The following is a 4,981-nucleotide window of genomic DNA, read 5'->3' on the forward strand; positions in this document are numbered from 1 at the left end:
TATAATTTTCGATATTCTACATATTTATACATCCTTAATTAATTTTTCAATCCACATGAAATAATTATTTCTAGAAAACAATATTTTTTAACAATGGACATAAAACTAACCAATTTTAACATAAATATAACTAAAAAACTACACGTTTTGATAATTTTTTGCTAGAATTGACATGTCAAAATCACAATTTTTATACGATAATTTTAACTAAAAATGGTTAAATAATAGTTTTTTTTTATGAATTTCATGTCAAAAAAATAATAATAATCATTTTTTTTTTCAAAAAATAATGATTAACTTAAAAATCAATGTGAAAATCACATATTACAAATATTGAACATATAACAACCCTAATTGAGTGTTTATTCTTCTCATAAAATGTCAAAGTCAAAACATTGCAAAGCTTGATTTACAAGCATAACTTAAATTTAATCAACAATGTCACGTAATCCAAGCTCTTCATCCTCTAGAGTTTCACCATTGTCTTCTTCCACAATATTTTCTGTTTCCTTTTGCTCATTTTCCTTTTCTAATGGATCTTTGTTGTCTGCGAATCTCCCAATGTATGTTTTTCCAAACATTCCATGTAATGGTGGTTGGGGTTCTTTTGCCTTTTTTGCGACACGTAATTCACTAAAGTCCCCTTTCTTCAACCCAATTTCTTGCATTGCATCTGGAAGAAATTGAAAAGCATTAATTCTTTGCTGAATGAAATTGCACTGTACTGGATCTTTTTCAATTGCAATGCAATTTCTTCCTTTTTGAAGGCAACATGCTAGTGTTGTACCTAATTATCAAGCACAAAATAAATAATGAACTAAATTAGTACAATGACATATTAATTAAAAAATAACATATCGAAATTCAATTCCATATAATAAAACTTACCTGAGCCAGAAAATAAATCCAAAACCCAATCTCCTTCATTTGACTACCGCAAAGACATGGCTAAATCGAGCTCCTAAATAACATTGGGTTACATTGTTTAAGTGCTCAAACAGCTCGATCGAGCGCTTAAAAAGGGCTCAATTGAGCAATCATTTTTTCCACCCAAAAGTGCCATCTCTTGGAGTGAAATCATATCATATGTAGCTAAAGGCTAGACAAAATATGTTTCAGACAGAGACATAAACGGTCATAATACCTACACATATCCCTTATACAGGGATTTAGAGCACCAGTGATTCAAACAATACAATTTAATATGTAATTCCATTTATTGATATTATCTTTTGGGATGTTTTTATAAAAAATATTTGAAAGGTTGTTAATATCCTCTCCTCTTATTGTTGCATTTATCCATACTTTAGTGATTAATAACTTCATAAATGAAACTAGAAATTGGTGAAGATAAATTGTGAAAACCAAGACTTACCCATTATGATCACTAGTTAAAAATGGTAGCAAGATCTTTGAATCAAAGAGGACACCACCGGGTAAGATTTTGACAAATCTTATTTAATGTAGTTGTTAGTCTATATAGACTATGATGCTTTTAGTTTTGATTTGTTAATATATTATTTTTAAAAGAAAAAAATAAAAATAAATTCAGTACCAAAGATAACATTTTTAATATAATTAAACTCAATTTTTAATTTTTATTCAAAATATCTTATTTAATTTTAATTCAAATCTAGCACGGAATGTTTTTAATTTTTTTTTCCACATTCAAAACATGAAAAGAGTTTCTCTAATTTGTATCTATATATACTAACCTTTATGCAAATAATTTCACTAATCCATTGCATTTTAAAATTCTTTCTTGTATATATATGATTTCTTGGGTTTTTATTTTATTTTTATTTTAAACTTGTAAAACTTTGTAAATATTTGAATTATTTCATTTGTGAGTATAATATTTGAAATATATCTCATTTAAACCTTGTAAATAATATTATTTGAAACATTTTATTTTCAATTTTGCAAAGACATTCTCATAATATTTATGTCCATATATATAGATATAGATATATATCTATCTATCTATCTATATATATATATATATATATATATATATATATATATATATATATATATATATATATATATATATATATATATATATATATATATATATATATATATATATATATATATATATATATATATATATATATATATCTATATATATATATATATATTCGAATGACATTCTTGTTTTCCTGGCAGGTTTAGAGAAGGCGTAGGGTTCTCGAAAGTGCTTTGTTTTGCAGGTCCTTTGTCAAAGATCAGTCTTTAACATTGAGGAAGCAGCCACAGGCTCCCCCTAACTTAGCCTCCCTTTTGGAATGATAATCTGGCAGTTTGGCAGCCTTCTATCACTGAGCTGCAAAGGGTTTTGTTGTCTGGTTTAAAGGGTTTGGTCGCTGGTTAATGTTGTTTAAATCTGGGCATTTTGAAATTCATTATAGCTTAGCCGCAAGGGCTTAGGGCCTTATTTAGGCTAGCCACAACCCTTTTGAGGCCTAGCTCTTTGGACGCTGCTTTTTTTTTATCTCTCTTGCTGTTACGTTTGATTTCTAGATTAACTTTTACCAAATTGCAGTCCTCTAATCCATTGTTTGCAGGGGTTCTGGTTTGATATTGTGCTAACCGTCATTGGTTTTGAGGAGGGTTTTATCCACAGTTTTAGGCATAAAGTCGATTTACCAAGGCTTGAGCTCACATAGAAACAAAAAAAAAAATTAAGCAGCCGCAGACCTATTTAGCTTGATCTCACTGCAATTTCGGAATTTATGTCGGGTCTCAGCCTAAAATTTTTGCAAATGATTCCTAATGATCTGAAACATTTTGTGGGGTGTTCCAGTGTCAAATATTTCTGAGAATAATTACCATATGTTATTATTGAAGATATGCCAATAGATAACCAAAACATTCAACGTCCAACTCATTTGTAGCAGATGGGGTGATTCTGAGAATCGCCGAGTGGTGGGGCAATTCTCAAAATCGCCCCACCACCCGGCGATTCTCAGCTTTTTTTTCTATCTCTCTTGCTGTTAGGTTTGATTTCTAGATTAACTTTTACCAAATTGCAGTCCTCTAATCCATTGTTTGCAGGGGTTCTGGTTTGATATTGTGCTAACCATCACTGGTTTTGAGGAGGGTTTTATCCACAGTTTTAGGCATAGTCGATTTACCAAGGCTTGAGCTCACATACAAACAAACAAAAAAAAAATTAAGCAGCCACAGACCTATTTAGCTTGATCTCACTACAATTTCAGAATTTATGTCGGGTCTCAGCCTAAAATTTTTGCAAATGATTCCAAATGATCTAAAACATTTTGGTTCAGTTCATCAGTTCATCGAGAAACTGAGCCATGTCCACAACAATGTTAGGCATGCTAGGAGTTTCTACTGCATTATCCATGGGGAGCTTCAACGTTTCATCCCCTGACTGCCCCCTCCACATTCCCTCCCTTGCCTTCGGTTCCGACTATTTCCTTGGTAGCAGACTTATGCTGGGATGCAGAATGTGGCTGCCCAAGAGAAGATTTCAGGGCACTGTAGCCGTGAACAGTGTGGCTAGTGAAGTTATATCAACTGACCAAGTGAAGAAAAGCATATCCAAGGATGCCCAGAGACCTGTATATCCTTTTGCAGCAATTATGGATCAGGATGCGATGAAACTGTGTCTTTTGTTGAATGTAATTGACCCAAAAATTGGAGGAGTCATGATCATGGGTGACCGGGGCACAGGAAAATCAACCACAGTAAGGTCTCTTGTGGACTTGCTGCCTGAAATCCGGGTGGTTGCTGCTGATCCCTTCAATTCTGACCCTGATGATCCAGAGTCTATGAGTGAGGATGTTCGGCAGAGAGTGGAAAGAGAAGAGCAACTGCCTTCTGTCATGACAAAAATCACTATGGTGGACTTGCCGTTGGGTGCAACTGAAGACAGAGTTTGTGGAACAATTGACATAGAGAAGGCACTCACAGAGGGTGTCAAGGCATTTGAGCCTGGTCTTCTCGCCAAAGCAAACAGGGGAATTCTGTATGTTGACGAGGTTAATCTTCTTGATGATCATTTGGTAGATGTGCTGCTAGATGCTGCTGCTTCTGGTTGGAATACTGTGGAGAGAGAAGGGATTTCTATCTCTCATCTGGCTCGTTTTATTCTCATTGGTTCAGGAAATCCAGAGGAAGGTGAGCTTCGTCCTCAACTTTTGGACAGGTTTGGTATGCATGCTCAGGTTGGGACAGTAAGAGATGCAGAATTGAGGGTAAAGATTGTGGAGGAGAGAGCAAAATTTGACAGAGATCCAAAGGCTTTTCGAGAGTCCTACATGCAAGAGCAGTTGAAGCTTCAGAACCAGATTTTTGAAGCTAGGAAACTGCTTCCTAAAGTTCAAATTGACCATGGTATTCGTGTTAAGATCTCACAAGTATGTTCAGAGCTGAATGTGGATGGCCTAAGGGGTGACATTGTGTCAAACAGGGCTGCCAAGGCTTTAGCTGCTTTGAAGGGAAGAGAAGAAGTAGCTACAGAAGATGTGATGACAGTCATCCCAAATTGCTTGAGACACCGACTTAGAAAGGATCCTTTGGAATCCATTGATTCTGGCTTGCTAGTTGTAGAAAAGTTTTATGAGGTATTTGGGTGAACAGGAAAGTGAGTCCTACTCTGGTTCAGTTCACTGTTCTAATTCTTTCTCATGCTTGGCCATGCCTGTCGAAGTCTCTTGCTTCAGGTCCACATGTTATGACTTTGGCCAGGTTCATTTGCCTGATTTTAAGATAGCAGGTTTGAATGACTGTATTAATGCCAAATCGTTTTACTTTGTGAGCCCTAAATGAGTGGAATTTTTTTTATGACCAACACTACTGCTGATTCATTTAACTCAGCACTATACTTTCATAGGAAAACCATATATGCCATTTGCAAATTTGTTGCAGAAAATCTAACTCTTATTTTCATGTTAAAAAATGATCTGAAACATTTTGTGGAGTGTTCCGGTGTCAAAGATTTCTGAGAATAATTACC

The 4,981-nt window shown here is 34.4% G+C and overlaps 1 pseudogene; it reads left to right on the plus strand.

Moving 5' to 3' along the window:
• The first annotated feature begins 3,408 nt into the window (after positions 1–3,408).
• Positions 3,409–4,733, plus strand: LOC149250619 (magnesium-chelatase subunit ChlI, chloroplastic pseudogene; annotated as a pseudogene).
• Positions 4,734–4,981: the final 248 nt, after the last annotated feature.

The sequence above is a fragment of the Pinus tabuliformis genome, chromosome 7 (assembly GCF_031772625.1).
Source record: "Pinus tabuliformis cultivar Carrire ecotype Pingquan chromosome 7, CPIR1, whole genome shotgun sequence".
NCBI classification, from domain to species: domain Eukaryota; kingdom Viridiplantae; phylum Streptophyta; class Pinopsida; order Pinales; family Pinaceae; genus Pinus; species Pinus tabuliformis.